This window comes from Sander vitreus, chromosome 11 (genome assembly GCF_031162955.1).
Source record: "Sander vitreus isolate 19-12246 chromosome 11, sanVit1, whole genome shotgun sequence".
NCBI classification, from domain to species: Eukaryota; Metazoa; Chordata; class Actinopteri; order Perciformes; family Percidae; genus Sander; species Sander vitreus.
Genome location: NC_135865.1, coordinates 10,582,363 through 10,601,910, shown reverse-complemented (window position 1 = coordinate 10,601,910; position 19,548 = coordinate 10,582,363). Strand labels below are relative to the sequence as shown.

Below are 19,548 nucleotides of genomic sequence, written 5' to 3'. Positions count from 1 at the left end.
TTGTTTTCTGTTGTTTCAATAGGCCTACTTCTTGTCCTAATGAAGCTATGTTGGTATTTAAACAAGATATTACATTTATTCCAAGGCCTTCTTGGAATATAAAGCGACAAATTGACAGACTGTTATTCTGGCTTTTAATGAAGATGTGCAGTTTCAGATTATTTAATCAAGCATTCTTTTGTGATAAAATCTGTCACTTGCAAAGATGGACAATATCACCACTTAAACATATTTGGATCAAAGCCAACAGCCGATGTTCTTTTTTACTTCCTTTTGGGAATGCATTTATTTTTTCAGCTTGTCTTAGGAGTCAAAAACAGTTCAACACCAGTATTGTGTTGAATGCATGTATTAGAAGTGTGGTTGTTCTGACTAAAAACAGCACTTTGTAAAAAAAAAAAAAAAAAAAATACCCACAGGGGGTTGTATTGGTGGAGTCGTGTTACTTCAGCCACCAGAATGTAGACTTGAATATATTTAACTGGTGCCAATGACAAAATTTGAGGTACTACTTTTTTTTTTGCCAAATTTGCCGGCGTCTTTTTTTGCCGAAGCCCCTGCTGTGCCAACTCAATGGTCTCATTGAAATGAATGAGGATGCTGCAACACAGCGCTATTATTGGTCTGAACACAGCCAAGGCTCAGGGGAATGTGGCTCTGGCTGGCAGTATGATGGCTATCTCTGCTGCTGCCTATTTTGAATGTAATCTTCCCCCTGGCAGTGCAGGGAGCCAGTGTGTGCTGGGCCTGTTGCTCATTGTGCGGAGATCAACGAGATCCCCAAAATTCACCACACACACACAGGAAGTGACCCAACCTGACCCAGCCCATCGAAGTCAGGTCTACTGAAGCTCGTTGAGACCACTGAGGACACAGCAGACTGGATCAGATGAAACCAGACTGGGCAGAGTTGTGCATCAGTGTTCCAGCTCCGATAAATCCCGCCATTATGTTGCTCCACTATTTCCTCCATTAGTGTGTTCGCTCTGTAGATAGTTTTGTATGAGCATTGGCTTGGGGAAGGTTATACCATAGATTTTGACAAACCTGATGTCCAGATGTTGCAATCTGTTGTTCTACAGCTGGTCTTGGATAAAAGAGATGTACTAAACATAGGCCACATGTTGATTTGTCTGTCTTTTTCAGGCCAAATTTTCCCACAGCCGGACGAGTTTAGAGGCAGCACTGTCCTTCTCTCAGCCCGAGCCCACCTTAGCCATCCTATTGAGTTACATAGGTATCCTGATGTGTCATAGATGGTTTCCTTGCAATACATTTATAAAAAATATGCAAAATGCAGTATATTCTGTGGTGTAATACTCATGTAAGCATACACTTATTATTGTATTTTTAGTAGCAAACACTCGTCCCCCTGTAGGATTGAAAGATGGCTCTAAGAAGTTCTGTATGTAGCATTGTCTTACATAGAGTTAACTTGATTTGAGTTAGAAGGGATTCCAATGGTGACCAGTTATAACATTTAGAAAATGTTTTAAAAATGATGCTGAAAAGTAATATTTCAGTCGTTTCTAGCGTCATTTGGTCCATTTTCTCGTGAATCTGTGATTTTGTAATTTTCATTTGCGTGTAACAAAACAGAATGTGTCAACGGTGCGCTCCATGTGCTGATTATTAACAACTTCACTCGGGGATTTATAATAATGTTTACTGGCCAGTCCAAAAAAAAGGTTTACCTTCTGTATGTCATGACAAACACTCAAACTCAAATCAGTTATTTTTTATAGCAAATGCATCAATATTGTGCCAGTGTTTGGCTGTTGCCTTTTATATACAGCTCTGGCTTGTCCACAGCTGCACCAAAAGTGTTTCACTAAATGTAAACAGCATTTGTTATTTGTTATGCTGCTGACGCCTCCCCCATTCCCACCACATAGACCAAGCCAGAGAACACCAGAACACAGCAGAGCATCAACATGCTGTGTATGAGCGAGAGAGAGGGAGGTCTCACTACACGCTACAGAATATTTACTATGTCTTTCTAAGCCAAGCGATGAAAGCATGAATTGCAGAATGAAACTAACCGAACGAAGATTGTGAGCAGTTTACTGTGTGTTGATAAAATGGAGGTTAATTCAAACCACTCGCATATGCATAGATCACGCTATAAATCGCCCCTTGTCTTTGCCCGTTGCTTATTTGTATGCTTTGTGCAGATGCGTCATTGATTTCATTTGTCTCCTTGCCCCCTTCTTTTAGATGGTTTATTTTTCCATCAATAAACAGGATTGTTTCACTTACGAGTGCGGTGGGAAAACTAATGGCTCGTAATGGATGATAATGGATTGTGTTTTTAGCCTGCCTTTCATCTATGGGAAAATTGCCCTCCTACCCGTACACACACACACACAATTGCCATGTCTAAAAACTGCTTCTGCTGTTTTCATTTTGGTTCTTTTTGTACCTGTACAATACTGGCAGAAGCACTTAGATTGCTGCGCCAAATATTATTTGTTTGTTTATTTATTGTCTTTCCACTGAGAAGGTCTGTATTGCATCAAAATCAATACTGGTCATCACAATATAATCACACTCAAAATGGGTTGTCCTGTTGGGTTCCTGAGAGGTATATTGTTTGCCTCTCTCTGTTTCTTGTTTGGAGCACTGCAAAGAAAACGCATTAACCAAAATAGATATTTTTGTAAAAACTGTCGTGCTGATTCACTTATTAGTTCAGGAGAACATAAACATTACAGTCCCTCGTAGATCGTTTGGTTTGGTGCTCGACGCTAACGTTTTACATCAACATTGTCGAGTTTTGACCTCGTGCTAATAGCGATATGCCAATATAGCCAATATCAATAAGGAATCTATCAAAGTTAATAATCACTGTAGATGGACACTGTACTTACTATAGTCATTTTAAGTGTTCGGTATACAGTACTTCAAACAGGATTGACTCAAGATCCTTGATAAACTAGTGCTGTCTTGTTAACATGGGGTTTGAACAGTCAAAATAAGTGCAAGTAGGAGACACTTGCTTGAGCTATGTATTGTTGTAACTAGGGCTGCACAATTAATCGCAATTTTATCTAAATCGCAATATGGACTAGTGCAATAGCCAAATCGCAGAGGGGCGCAATATTTGTTAAAGGCAAAATGTGTCAAACCATTCTGAAGAAGTATTGTGGTGCTGCAGAGATGTCCCGGCCTACAAATCCTATCCTATAGACTACAGAAAACATCTTTTTTTGGTACAGATCCTCGCAAAAATCACACTATAATCATTTTAATGTTTTAAGATTTAATATTAGTCAAATATAAATGATATGATGAAACATGATCATTCCCTTCAATATCGTTATTCATATTGCAATCGCAATATCGGTCAAAATAATCGCAATTAGATATTTTCCTCATATCGTGCAGCCCTAGTTGTAACACACTGTGTTAAATGTACTTAGTAATACTTAAGGAACAAATAGGGGTTCTCATCATTTGTTGGAGAAGCCAGCTTATTGAAAACAATAGAGGGGCAAAGGAGTGATTCTTTTGTGGTAATTATAGGCATAATATGTATGTAATGTATATACAGTGAAGCTGTGTTGATGGTTTTATGTTCAGCCACTCTTTTTTTATTTCAAGGCTTTAGTGGGGTGCCACTGTCATCCCCCTAAACATGCAGGCAATGTGCTGAATCATGGCCGGCATTCCTGTGGCCAGAACACTGTCCAGTCAGCTCTAGGAATCTCTCTCTCTCTCTCTCTCTCTCTCTCTCTCTCTCTCTCTCTCTCTCTCTCTCTCTCTCTCTCTCTCTCTCTCTCTCTCTCTCTCTCTCTCTCTCTCTCTCTCTCTCTCTCTCTCTCTCTCTCTCTCTCTCTCTCTCTCTCTCTCTCTCTCTGCCTGCATGTCCCTCAAAAGGTTATTTTGCCTTATATTGTGGCAAGAGAAGACATTTAGCTGCTAGCCATGCCATACTTTTATCTCCCCCTAATAGGAAGCTTTTTGTCCTCAGTGTAGGCAGTGAAGCCTGGTATGCACTCTCTCACTCACACAAATAGAGAGTGTAGTGGATGACTTTGCAATCAATCAATCATTACATGTCAAAAAGGCAGGAAGTTCAGAAGGAAAGATAATCACAGACAACTGTTGTAATACCAAACTTTAACTTACAGCAATTGTTTAAAAAAAAGAAGACTGGCTCTGTTTAAAAACACTCATTACAGTTTCCTGCTGAAATATTAGAACCAGTCTGATGATAATCATGCATACAGGGGTAACTATTGATTTATGTGATTTGCTATTGTTGTTGGAGCCTCATTTTTTTTTTTTTTTCAGCCTGGTTTTGGCTCAGCTGGGATGACGTGAGAGCTCTATGTGAGAGTCTTTTCCCATAAGGGTTGATATTCATTCACTCTTGCTTTGTGTGAGCTAATCCCCTTCTCTATGCTCTGTGGCTGAATGAGGAAGGCTGCTGGAGGGAAGGGTTGAAGTTTTTTGTAATGATATTTTCCTTCAATAGCCCAGCCAGCGGCACCTTAATAGCATGAATAAAGCACAGAGACACTTGGCTCTTTATTGTGTGTGTCCGGTACTTAATGTCCGTGTACTGGACTCGTTTCCCATATATAAAATGTATTTAGGTAGCCCACACAAATACACTTTCTCCTGTGTGTGGGTGATTTTTCTATATTTGTGTGTGCTGAACACACTGCTTTTTTAAAATAACGTATCATCTTTTAAATTTTGTATGTGATACTGTTTTGAAGCAGACTGAACGTTCAGTGCTGTTTGCAGTCCAGCTCACTCTGACACCCGCACTTCTCTTTGGAATAACTAGAATGCTAGAATAACATGCCTCATATATTTCCTTTGGTTTCTATTGGTGCAGTCACTGTAGCATGAATGCCATCTATAGTAGTACTGCTGTACTAGTTGTAGTGCTGTACTACCCCCTGCTGGTTGGCAAGCTGTGAACTGGCGCACCGGGCTCATCATATATATGTACTGTATTTGGGTCATGTGACTGCTGTTTTTAGGCTTAAATGAACCAATTTGTCAAGCCCTATATGCCCTAACATTGACTGGTCAAATATCCGTGGGAGAGTGCTGAAGTACCACTGCTCTCAATGCTCCATTTCAGGCATGCTAGCCTCGATGCTGGGAGGGGAAATATATAGTGTATATATATTTTTTTTATAAACATGCATGGATTTTTCTACTGCTTAATTTCTTGGCAAATTAACTTTTAATCATATTGGACCCAATTCCATCATCATTTGTTTCAATTTCTTTCACACATCTTTTAATGTAGCCATTGTTCATTTGTTTTTTGAATAAGCCTTAAAAATCAACTTTTAGATTTTTGAGGATTGCATGAAATAGGTTCATCACTGTACAATATAGAAAAGTAATGCACACCCAGGGCTGTTGTGAGGTGCTGATCACTGTAAGTAGACAAGTAGAAAAATGTGTTGCACACTCTGGCTCCTTATGCTTTTCTCTATATATTTTGATGTTTCGGCCCCCAGGCCTTCTTCAAAATCAACAATCAAAGTCCGACACATTCACTGATGTTATATAGGCCACACCCTTGTCACAAATCTGATGGTGATTGGATAATCATGTTGCACCATTAGGGTAAGAAGGAAAAAAAACATCAATCACATTACTACCATATATAGAGATCTTAATTGTATATACAATGTTTATAAAATGACATTTTGTAGTGAGTGGTGCTGCAATTGAGAGGGAATCGGTTTGAAAAGGTTTATGCATGTGCTGGTGCCTTCATGTGCTTCAGCATCTCAGACTTCTTGAGAAGAGAGAGTCATGTGAGATTTATTGAGTTCACAAAGCAGTCGTATGGTAAACGTCACATACATGGTAGTCTATATCCTTGACGTTCCACTTTCTGGGATTGCTCCATTGCCAACGGAAATTCTGCCGGATTTCACTCATTTAGGCCCGAAATCAGTTTCCTTGGGTTTCCTTTGTGTTGGCATTTTAAACTCCGGTGGATTTATGAGGACTATGGTTGACTGCTCCTCAGATCTCTGCAGGGTAAATCCAGACAGCTAGCTAGACTATCTGTCCAATCTCAGTTTTCTGTTGCACGACTAAAACAACTTTTGAACGTACACGTTCCACCAAAACAAGTTCCTTCCCGAGACTATTTTGCAGCCAAGATGATTTGTGATTGGTTTAAAGAAATGCCAATAAACCAGAGCACGCCTTTCTCCTATCCCGTAATGGTGTGTGGAGTAGCCAGACCTTCCTCCTCCGCAGCGCTGCGGTGGAGGAAGGTCTGGCAAAACGAGACTACATAAATGGTAATGTGAATGAATTGTTATGAAACCCCTGGGCTAAATATTTTAGGATGAAAGGAACTAATATGCAGTGTTGCAATCCATTCACAGGAAGCAAATTAGTAAGAGTTGTAAGTAAGTAAGCCCTCAACTTGAGTGGAAGTCTGGACTTGCAGGTTAAACGTCTGCTGCACTGGACCTTTAGAATCAGCAAAACGTCCGTTGCAAATCGATGTAAATTTGTCTTTGACGTGGCTCACACAGGTAGAATAATAACCTACATAGTTAACAATATATACATATATATTTACACATAGAGTTAAAAGTAGTTTGGCTGTAAAGTGCAAATATGTTCGGTGTTGCAGTACTAATTGCTCCATAGCTTGTACATCATGTTAATAGCAGTCAGTATGAATGATATGGATATATTTGTACTGGGCAGAGGATTTTTAGAATGGGGGGTCTGATGGTTGGAATGAGTTATGGAGGGGGTGGGATTGAAGGGCCCTGTGTGATGAGGGTGGTTTTACCTCTAACTGCCTGGGTGTGGATATTGAAGACCTGGTCACTTTGAGTTGATTTTGTACAGACTGGACAGAGGTCTGGATTGAAAGCTGTTAAGGATATTCATTGAGTCACAATTGGAAGCAGTGCCGTTCATGAGTTTAAGGAGCCTTGGATTAAAAACATGCTACAAGTCCCTCTAGTGGCTAATAAGAAACACTACATGACAGAGAACATCTCAAATGATTTTAAAGGCTTTGCTCAGCCAAGATCTTAATTTTTGGCTGTTAAAAGTTTATTTTCCAAATAAGTAATACTTAAATGCACTTCATGAGTTTTTTCCAATTGCAAATAAAGCCCAAATACTGTGATCATAGTACTTCCCATTGAAGAGACGAGCACTTCTGTGAGCATGTCACTGCAAAGAAAAACACCCATTTTATTTTATGGTTTCTCTTATGTAGTAAACATTTGAGGAGAATAATGGCATGACAAAGCTAAAAACATTTGGTCTATGTTTTTGTCACTGTTGTGACCCAGATACACAGCCTATGAAGTAAACCACGCCTCTTTATTATTAAATGAACATAAAATTGACAATAGAACATTCATCCTCATCAATAAAAAACAAAGCATCGATCATTAACAAAAAACTGATTAAGTTAGGAGAACAAAAAATAGTCACCATTGGCAAAACTGAGTGGCAAAATAGTCATCACTGCTTCTGTACTTCAAACATAATTCTTTTTGTAACTGCATCCCCCCTTGTCATTTTTGTTGCTATGAACGTGTATAGGGACATGTGCCAACAACTACCAAAAAGCACAGCTTTAGCTCAACAGTCCGACCAATGATCACTTATATAATTACACTTTGGCATATCTAAACAAAATCATCAATTACCATCAACAGCCATACCCTATGGCCATAGCTAATGTTGGCAATTAATTGCGATTACGAAAAAATATTGCGATTAGACAATAATAATAGTATGTAATAATTGTTACAGGCCCAGTCAAACTCTTTTTTTTTTTTTTGTAATTCCGGACAGAGAAGAAAGCTTGCAGACTTAATGAGGCTTTGTGTGAAAAGCAGTGAGTGTCTCGGTTGGCTTGTTAAGTCTGAATGTTTGTGACATGTCTGGCATTTCTGTGATCAGCAAGGCACGACAAAGCAAAACACATGGGGTATGGGATTAATTGGTGGCATTCTGGCAAAAAGTGAGCAGCACTTAACAGGAATTCAACCCTACAACAGGAGTCTATTCAAGTATTTTGTGGAAGTTTAATTAGTAAAAAGGCATGCGTTGGCTCCAGTATGTGCCACCAGGTGGCAGCGTATACCAGCCTAGATCTCTGAAGTCTCTATGATCCTTCTAACAGCCAGTATGAATAGATTTTCAAAGAAATCAGATGAAGCCATGTGAATGTTTGCCTTTTTTTATTGAGTCAGTAGTTTTTAGTTATGTATTTTCCATCATGTAAATATTGGGGTAATTTTCAGTGTGACAGGAGTAAGGAAGAAAGGTAGTAGACTACTCAACTCAGTTTCAACTGTCAAAGCACATTTTCTGCAATTGATAAAAATAGTTAAGTGCAAAATAGGATGTTTCTCTATTAGCAGTGTAACATAATGTGGCTTCTTGAATGTAAAAAGAACATCTAAAATAGAAAGTCTTTAACGGCTAAATACTATTGTATAATTTACAGTGTTATGCTCAGGAGGAATGTTAATGAATCTAACTGTTGCTGGGAACTCATCAGTTTGTACACTACAAATTAGATTTTTAATTACAAACCATTTTTTATTGCCATTGACAGGAAGACTGCTGGGTTATTTCTATAAGATGTATTTTGTATTTATTTTTTTTTTTTTTTTTTAACAGTGATACTCAAAGTAGATACATTATCTGTACCTCCTGGTATATTCTCATTCATATGATTTCATTTTTTTCTTTCTTTCATGTTTCCCTTTGGCCTATACCATTTTTGCTGCAACAGGTAAGACCTTTTTTAAGTTATTTTTGTTAGTGTGGTAGAATCCAGGTTATAGGAGGGCAGCATAATTGTATCCTCCTCCTTTCTGTTCCAGTCAGAATGACTACTGATTATCAACTGAACATGCAAGAGACTGCATGAGGTTGCATCTTATTTCAGGAGGTCCAAAGTGTCAGGAAAGTCCACTGTGACAGAACATAAATCTCCATTTATTTATTTTTTTTTTTTACTTGATGCAAGTTACAGAAATCACCATAACCAAAATCTACAAGTTTTTCAAAGGAGAACAGGGGACTTTTGAATTGAACTCTGATTTCTCACCAGGAGATGGCGTTGTGGTTTTTAGTAACTCTTTCTGCATACAGTTATAAAATGTGTTGATAGACGAGTTGTATCGGACTTTGGCATTTCTTGTCAGATGTCCGCAAACCTTTCCTCTAGCTGCTTGGTAAATCCGTACAACTTTGCTATTTTGGGTAAGCTCAGAAAGCAATGACCAAGCTGTCCAGATGTAAACTCAGAAATATCACACTCGGTAAGGGTGGCCTTAACAAGTATGCCAGCAGCGTGTAGGGGTGAAGACTGTACATGTGAACAGCATTTATTGCAAGATATTCTGCTGATCATTTGTACCAAAACCAAACCAGGCCAGGATCCAAGTATACTGAATATAAGAGCAGAAATATCCAGAGAAGAATCCATCACCTCAGTGAAAGTGGCATGATGATGGTGAGAGCGTCTGTATTGTCCTGCCTGACTATAAAGCTGTGCAGGAGACAACAGTTTGTTTGTTTGTAGCTAAGCTGTGCTTTTGATAGCTTTGCTGTCGTCAGAGAATTAAGCCCTGACAGTGAAGTCATCTTTTGTTAATCCACTCACTGCTCTGTCCTCTTCTCTTCACTTGTAATCTTGCATCAGTGCACACACACACACACACACACACACACACACACACACACACACACACACACACACACACACACACACTCTCTCTCTCTCTCTCTCTCTCTCTCTCTCTCTCTCTCTCTCTCTCTCTCTCTCTCTCTCTCTCTCAAATGACCCCCTCTCTCTCTCAATGAGAAGGCAGGGAAATGAGTCAGGGCTTGCAGCCTAATTGTTCTAGAGCTATTGATTTGATGAACTCTTCCTGACCTGTTTCAACAGCTGCTATAAGAGGAAAAAAAACTGAAAAAATAACCACGCTTCTGTTCTAGGTTTGTATTGAGGCAACATAGACATTCTTGGTGTTTAGAGATGTTTGGAAAGGCTGAAACAAACTAAGATGGGCGGTAGCATCAGTTTCCTGTCACCAATCACCCTGACCCCTCAGTCTGTCAGCCCCAAAGTAAAATAGAGCCGAGCAAAGGCACTGCAGCATGGGGGGGATGGGAGAAGCCGCACCGTAAAACAAAACAAACCAAACTAATTTCCGGTAGCAAATTGGAATAAGGTTTTTCATTGGTTGTAGAATTTTTATAAAATGTGTTTTTATAGGTGTCTTAACAGAAAAATTGAAGAATTCTCTAGGGAAGTTTAGGAAGAATACAGGGAACTTTGCAATTAAGCCACTTTATCACAATGTACCAGAATATTTTTTAGTTTGCAGTTTGTTGTGCATATCAATAGCTTTATTATTTTTTATTTACATCAGCTGAGCTATAGTGGAAACTAAAATACTGTTCACGCTTTTAAAGCTTTTCAAAATTAACAAGCCAGCAAATAATGGCAGTGAAAGACATGGAGAGCTGTTGAATTTGACTTCAGTGTCAGTAGAGACACTTGGAAGATTTATCTTACTAGCTTAGCATGAAACGTGAGCTTGGTGACACTTGAGACATTAGAATTGTGTACATGCAATGAATTGATCTAAAATAGACAAGGGAGACCATTGCTTAATGTACGTTTTTAACGTAAAAAAAACAAAACACAGGACTCCTGATGCTGTTAATCTTGTTGGCCAAAAACATCTGTATACAGTATGTTACCAGTGCCTCTGCCCACAGCTTGCACTGAGCCTGAAAGCCTTTCGGTCGTGTCGAAGGGGGGGGGGTTGGTTGAGATGTAGACTAGGCATGAGAGGGAGATGACTCACTTGTTCTTGTGGTTTGGTGGACTATTAAGCGATAAACAGCCTCCCAGCCAACACAAACACACTGTGTGTGTGTGTGTGTGTGTGTGTGTGTGTGTGTGTGTGTGTGTCTCTCCTTTCTCCTCCTACATCAGACTCTAAAAGATAAGACATATCTCAAAAGAAGGGATGTTCAATTCAAATGGAAGAGGGAGATAAATGTAACATGAGCATAACGAAAGAAAATAAATGTGTCGTCTTTTGTGAGCACCAGTTTGAGTTTAAGACCTCGAAAGTAAGGACCGTTTCTAAGATGTAGTTTCATCAATTCCAATAACTTCAAACTGGCCAAAGCTGAAAAGAAACCCCAGCTGACTTGATAAAGGTCTCTCTGTAAAGCCTACGGCACCAAAGGCATATCTTGTTTTTATTGTAATGTTGGTATCACGATATTTCTCATATGACTTTCGAAATCCATTACTGACACCATTGAATATATAAACATAGCTGTGAGGTGTTATTGTGTAACAGTAGCATGTTGGGGAATATACATTTTGAATTCAGTTATATTACAAAGTAGATGTTATCAGAGTCATTAAATGGGGACTAGGGGTGGGAATCTCTATGCACCTCACAATGTGATTCTGATTCATAGGGCTATGCATCTTGATGCATCAGATTTTTTAATTTCCATTTTTCTTATTTATTTTTTCTCACCGTGACTACTTGCTACTTTTAAAACATAGCATATTTGTAATGATCCATTATTGAAATAAACGGATACATTTACTTACATTATCTTTTATTAATACATGAAATATGGTTTCTCGCGTTCGTGCTCGTCACGCGCACACGCTCGCCCGCTGCAAGAGTTGAATTGTGTTCTCCCTACGCGAGCGACGCGCAGTGCAAATCAATGAACAAGAGACTGAGGGCCAGATGTTCGTACATTTGCGAATGTAGCGTTATCAGCGCCATGGCCAACCCGCAGATACTTCAGCTCACGTCGTATTTACCAAACCTGCAGTTCATCGGGTAATCGGCGCCTTTCTCAACCCACTATACCGTCAATTGTGCGCGGATCAGCCACCAAGTCAGTCAAAACAGCGAAAAAACAAAGATTTAGTGATATCGAAGTTGATCTGCTTGTTCATGAGGTAACAGCTTGATGAGTGTTATTTCGGTATTAGTGGTGGGGAAATGTATGTATTGACTTGTGCTCTGTAGCAAAGCGTTAAGTACTGGTGCTATGATACGGCTGAGTGCAGACTGCGATATTCCCACTGCTGATGCTATGACTGTTTGAAATGATCCTGATGCCAATATTTGTAATGCAGCGAGGAGTTTAACAACTGTTGGAATGGAATGTGAACGCTGAGTCGGAGATTCAATGTCATCTTTGATTTCTTCCAGTAACTGTAATATTGCATGGCTGCTTAATCTGTAACGCTTAATGATTTCGTGTTCACTCAACTGAAAAAGCGTGATCCTTGTGGCAAACATCCACAAGGTAGTAGACCCCCACGGATCCAAAAGCCCTTTACTTCTATCCTCTGATGTCTGGACTCGGAACGCTGTGTGTTCTTTGGCTGCTAATCCTTTTAATGCCAGGTTTCACTCCACATTACTCAATCCTGCTGCTCACACACACACTTATGGAACTTGGATTGTGTGTGTGTGTGTGTGTGTGTGTGTGTGTGTGTGTGTGTGCCCACCAGTGGATATTAAAGTGTCTTAATAAACAATGCAGATGGTATTTGTTGAGCAATTAACATTTTAACATTTAGCAGCAGGAGCACAAGGTCTACCTGCTATAATTAAGTGACATCATTTGTTCTATTTCTTTGTCTTGAATCCTTACAAGGATGTTAAAGGACCACACCTGTGTTTGTTTTTGCATGTTAAGCCAATTTGCTAGATGTGATTTCCCTGTGTGTTTATGTTGCTGGTGCTTGAGGTTGGTCAGATAGTCCAGTAGATCTGCTATGGTGTGAAGAGTGAGAGGATATGTTTGCGTCCATCATGTATCCTAAATTGTATTTTGTAAAAATGCACAAACATGTATTGTACATGGTAATGCATTTTAACATTTAACATAACTTTTTTTTTTTTTTGGGCAGAAAAGAGGGCATTTCCTAAATGCACAAATCTGACCCGATGATTAGCTAAACTTTAGGGGAAGGATCAATCAGCATATCAGTTTGAGATCAAATGAAATGTCTAAACATAGTGCAAAAATAACTCTACATCAAACCATATTAGAAATATGTATTTCTCTTTGCATCTGTTCTCAGCTCTCCCTGTTTCCATGACTTTTTGAGACCGTACTAGTGCTGAGGCGGTGGATCTGGGCCATTCTGGCTCTTGTGTCTCTGGCGGACTTTCTCTCCCTCCTTCTTTCCCTCTGCCTCTCCCCCAGTGTGTGTGCCTGAGTTGAGTATAGAGCGAGCACTAAGGACTTGCTGCTGTCAGCCCGAATGCTCCAATAGCACCTCTCTCTCTTACGTATGGAGGCCAAAATGGCCACTCATCATTCCTCCCTTTCCTCTCTGACTGACTCACTCAGTAGCTCTCTGTCATTCTCCATAGTCAGGGTGCGACTATGGAAAACCACTGCCAGGGCTTACTGGTAAAGTCTGTGTGTCCTTTCCACTATCAAACTACAGCTCAGCCAAAAGCCTTTACAATTCAACAATTCAATAGGCCTCTTTTTTTCATCGCTGGGACATGCCAGGCCCCTTTTATTAACTTCCATTTCCCCCGCTGCTTTACTTAACAGCCTTTAATCGGGTTAGATTGTCTTTACTGTGTGATTTTTATCATATGTTGATGTTTGCAAAAGTTGATTTTTTTTATTTTTTTTATTTTTTTTTAGAAGTAGATTGTTTATAACATACACTAATAAATGGGCCTGCTCATGGATGCATACATTAACTGTACTAATGTATTCAGTTAGTATTTCTTTGTTTATTATGCACATCTATCCTAATGTCGACTACGATTGTTGATTTTTTTGGCACATGATTTAAGTCTAAAAAAGCATTCGCTGAGAATCATTAATCACTGGCGATATCAGATACACTAAACTAGTGGGTGAACTGTGTGTAGTGTTTAGATGATGACTTGCTACAACTATAATTGTAGATATAAAATAAACAATGATGCTGCATGGCCTGTGTTGCACCTCAAATGGATTCAAAAGGTGGTTTTGGTGGAAAGTTGTGTTTTGAGTCTCCTCCTTATGGTGTTGGAGGGTCTGTCTCAAGTGTTGAAGTATAGTGTACTATACCTGTACTTTACTGCCAGTACAGGTACCAGCAGGTGTGTAGTGTGGCAATAATCATGCTGCTGTTGGCTCTTGCCCTAATCACTTTTGGTGACGTTAGCCTGCTGTACAGCAGCCTAATACTTTTCCTGACAGTCATTCAGTGCTTGACTTTACATTTGGCATCAAAACAAGCTGATGTTTTGATAGAAATGATGAAATGTTTGTAACATCAGCTGCTTGTATAAGGCTGCATTTCACATCATTGCAGCATTCGCTCTAGTCCAAGTGGTGGTTATGTCCATCCAGTGACAGTGAATTCTGATGCTGCAGGTATATTAGAATGCCACACGGGGAATATTAAGCCTTTGAAAGTTTTTGAAAACTTAGTATTTTCCAATTTAGTTTTAGTTGATCAAGCAACATATTACTTTTCTTAATCATAGTGGGAGAGGCAGAAGGTCGAAGTTTGATTCAAGGTAATTGGAACCTGTTACTTGGCTAAAAGCCGCTGCCGTATGACTGCATGACCCAACCAGAAGTCCTGTGATACTGATTCTCCGCAAGCACATGGAGTCTGTTAGGACAAGTGAAATCCCCTGCATAATGCTCATGCTTTACCTGTTGTTTCTTGGCTGGCTGTCCCTAAGCCAGCGGAGGCCCTGCGAGTGCATGTTGTGTTTTCTGTCTGCTGAGGCACTAAGCCATCTTAAGGGGTCCTTTCAATGAGAAATGACAAGATAATACCCCGAGGCACAGGGCCGTTGTCTATCACGCAGAGGGCTGGCATAGAAAACTACAGTGTGTGCAGAAAAAAAAAAAATCATGATTCATTTTGAAACCGCCAACTAAACAAACAAGTGAAAGTGTCAGGGCTGCTTTTGCAGTTTCGACGAGATGACCAAAATCCCAGCTGACTTTGACCTCTCAGTGGTTTTGACAACCTTTTTATGTGACAAGAAAAATATGTAGTCTTATTTGTAATCTCTGTCACCCTTGACTTTTGGGACAATCTGTACTGTCAAGTCCCTCATACATCACATCCAAACCGTGGCAGTGGACGTTTAGATATATATGTTGCATGTTCAGTACATCTACATTCCTGTGGCAGGGCTCGACATTAAGGCTTGTCCGCTTGTCCAGGACAAGTGGATTTTTTTGTAGGGCAAGTGGAAGAGAAATTTACTTGCCCCACTGGACAAGTTAAAACTCAAACAAATGCCATGGTACTTCACGTTATGTGCCGCTCATTACGTCTATTTTTCCGATTTTTATTTTACCGATTTTAAACGAATACATTTTTTTTCCCCCACACTCTGTCGAACCAGCATCCAACTCAGAATGCTTTGATTGGCCAATTAGGAGTCGGTCCAAGTAATAATGGCCCGCAGTTTAAACATACATTTTTCCCTGCCTCAGAAGAACAGTGGTGGAGACTGGAGTGGAGAGTGATGTTTCTTCAGGCTCCGCAGCCTGGCCAAGTGCCAGGGAAAGCACCAAGAACAATTAATCTTACAACAACAGCACCATACAAGATAAAAAGGGAAAGAACTTTTGAACAGCTGGAGAGATGAATATGACTGCGTGCGTTATGAAGAAGGAGTAATGTTCTGCCGCGTCTGCCGGGGACAACCCAACTTGGCTGACAAGTAAGTGACGTTAGCTAGCTAGCGTCGGCAGCTGTGTACCTAGCAAGCATTAGCAGCATTTGTATCAGTTAAATGTACGTAGTTAAATATCCGCTAATATTCAACTGTAAAGTAGCTACACCTTTTTAAAGGATCCCTTAGTAAATCAGCCTCTGCCGGGTAGAAAGTGAAATTGTAGCAAAATTCTGCATTAGCAAAATGCTAAATAAAATGCTAAATCTTTGCCCGGACAAGTGACTTTTGTGCATGGACAAGTGAAACGTAAATGTACTTGTCCAAAAAACAAGTGCCTCAAAAAGTTAATGTCGAGCCCTGCTGTGGTCTCATTTATGTGCTTATAAAACATTATTCTAAAGAGACCCATCATTGCATGTTGCTCAGTAAAAAGAGGGCTGCTGAAGGGATGTCCACAGTTTTATTGTACATCCGTGTCTCAGGCTATAGAGGGCAGAGGGCTTATGGTGTAGGAGCTGGGAAATCACTGGGCCACATGCTAATCTCTGTTGATGGTTTATGTAACTCCGTGTCACATGATCACACGTCACCACCCGCCCAGCTACTGTCTGTACTCAGTAATTCACTCACTAGTCAGCCATTCAAACACAAATGGATGACATACACAGAGGAAGAATGGGGAGCACACATATATATAGTCATCATAACCTGGCATGCTGCCTTTGATTCCCTATGAAGCTGCACATACGACTGAATCTGTAGGGCGTGACCCAGATCTGTTCACTAAATTTAAGAAGGAGCGAGGAGTGTCAGAAAACACAAAACAAAGAAGCTCGGGAGCCTCTGTTACTTTGGAGTGTACATGATCCTGCTGACGGGCTGCTCCATGAGAGTGCGGGGAGTAAAAGCGCAAGGCCATGACGAGATGGCAATGAAGCTTTTGTTCTGGGAGCTGGAGCAGCATCTCAAAAGGTAAATAAAGACATGGAATCCCCAGGGAGTCAGTACAGTGTGACACTGCTTGAGCCAATCACAACAATAGCTGCACACAAAGGGCTGCATGGCTATATTGTCCTTTCCCCTTCAGTCATTCGTGGCTTCAGGGGCAGCGGTAACACAGAGGTATACTTAAAGCAAATACTATAAACGGGTTTGCGGGGTACTCATATCTATAGTAAAGATATTGGAGGGCGCGTTAATGTATAGAAAACTGTGGAAACATAGATGGCATACAGCAGTGGTATACATGTGTGCCATTTAGTAATATCTCCAGAGGACCATAAGTAATTAAACCCCGCAGCGTGTTTCTTTTATGTCACTGAATTGCTTGCTATATTCTGCTTTTTTGTAACAGCTCTGTTGCCATCATGTTTGTCCATCTGGTCCATCATTTCACATTAAGTCCCCCTTGCTTCTGCAACAGTATAGCAACACAAATACCACAAGACAATTGTTTTGTGACTCTTAATGTCTTCAGTGTTGCAGCACTCACACTTTTTGTGTTGTTTACATTTTTGTAAGAGTTTTGTAAAAGAAACTGCACTGAAAGCTGGAATTTTACATGTGGCGATACATAGTTACTAGTTTGTTAGGTACAGCTGGCTGTACATGGTCATTTGTTGTATGAGACTACATTATATTAAGGTGTTTCTAATCTGTTTATGTAAGTTGTTTTTTTTGTTTTTAAATAACACTAATATTCTTATACTTTTTTATATACTTCTTATATTTAAGATAGACTTTGTTAATCCACACTGGGGAAATTCCTGTGCTACTGTACTCTCATAGATGTTACAGATTCTCCATTTATTTTTTTATTCATAGTAAAAAAAAAAATGTATACGTTTGAAAATGATCAATTTAGTACAGATGTAGTACATCTTTGTTTTTGGAAAAATGTGTGTCCTCATATGTATTTATAATGCACAACCATACTAGGTGACCTCGAACGTTGGTCTGCATACAGTTTGGGTTATTCTTCACTTAAGTTGCATTTAGTAGGTCACTGGGCAGTTGTTGTTTTTCAAAGGCCATACAAAGCTGCAAGGCCATACAGTACATCAAGTGCATGTACCAATAAAGCAGTATTTTTGTGACGTTGGCATCTCCACCAAGCATCACAGGAAGTCTATAACAGGTCAACTCCGCTGGTGGAAACTAGATATGGTGATATTTCAGTAGAATTTAAATGTTTATTGGTTATGAACGAAAAAAACCAATATTTTGTTAATTTCTAACCTGGAAGGAATGAATTAGTCTAAATAGTAACTTTAGATCCAGTTGGTTTGCTAGTGTGTTTAAAGCATCTCATCCTTGGCATGTGACCTATTAAGTCCATTTTCTTGGAACAGCATGCCATTTTTCTCTTGGCTATCTGCTTGTATAACCAAGTATAGCCAAGCCTCTGTGTGCTTATGTGTGTTTCAGAGTGTGACCCTGTTAGTCGTGGGTGTTATTCCTCAAGAGCTGCAGTTGTACTGGCTATTTTGGTCTGGATAATTAACTAAACCCTTCCTTCAGTCAAAGATGAGACCGGAACAGATAAGTGTGGCTTAGAGCCTCTTATTAAGCTATTTGGCTTCTTATAAAGTGCTAAAGTGTTTGACTCGGATCGGAGGTGAGCATCAGCTGACATCACAGTACAAGTATTCAGAGGCTATCTTCCTGGTACTTGTGCTTAATTAGCCAGGACTGTGCTGTGATACCCAAATTAGCTAAAGCCCAATTTTTTTAAAGGTGACTACTGACTTTTAAATCACTTGGAAACTCAAGACTGTGCTCTGTGTTTTCAGGATATGCATCTGCCCCCTCTCCCATTTTCTTGTCTCCGTACTACTTCTAGATACCGGGTGGGGGTGTGTGGGTGTCAGAGTGGCCTTTAGATTGTATAGGGAGGTGTGTGGGAGGAGTCTTACAGAGGATGTCTGAGGTGGGAATTTCTGTTTGGAGTAGTTGTTTAAGGTGTGTCTGTCTGACCAAAATACAGTACTCCCCACTGTAAAGGCATTTTTTGGGTGTGTGCTAATGCTGTTTGAGTCAGATTTACCTTGTTAATTTCCCATGCATAACATTGTCTGAAAGACATTTAACAGATGTGTAATATCCCAATAAAATAAGTCATACAGTATCTTGCAAAAAAAACAGTTGTCAACCTAGGATCTGCGGGAGTTTAAAATTGCATAAGACATGTTTTAATCAAGTCTAGGCATTGCTTGAAAATATGCACTGTCGCATCCAATACGCCTTGGTGCTACAGTGGAGTATGGGGGCGTTTTTAACTTTTATTCTGTCAAAAATGTCTTTGTGTGTCAATTAATACATCATGTAGCATTTTAAATGTTTAATATTGGACAGATATTTAAGGTAGCCAATTGGATTTGATTGACAAAAACTCTCAATTATTTTTTGATTCTGACAGAAGTTAAACGAGTTGGGATTAACGTATATCTTGTTAGTATATTTTCACCATTTGGAGTGTATTCATCTACTGTGCACACAAGGATTTTAAATATCTCACCCTTTGCACCTTCCAATAGTCCCAGTCTCCGGCTTAACGCTTGACAGCCTGAACACCTAATTTTTGCCATAAGTAAGACTTGATTATTTGAAAAGGTATGTAAATGTTGTTTTGCCAGGCTTTCTTGATGATGTGGCTCAGCCCCACAGTTCTGCAGTGCTATACAAGGCCACATGGGGGCAACATACGCATAGTCCCGATGGCACTCCATGGATGTCCAGAGCATTTTGATTGAACAACTGCCCATGGTTTATTTCTTTCTGATTATTATCCTCTGGATATACAGCTTGCGTTACTATAGATAGTATGGATAATGTAGATTAGTTC

General features: G+C 39.7%; 1 protein-coding gene across 1 annotated transcript in view; it reads left to right on the top strand.

Annotated features, from left to right (window-relative positions):
- Nucleotides 1–19,548, top strand: part of tsc22d1 (TSC22 domain family, member 1) — a 31,969-nt gene that overhangs the window by 7,524 nt on the left and 4,897 nt on the right. The window lies entirely within an intron of this gene.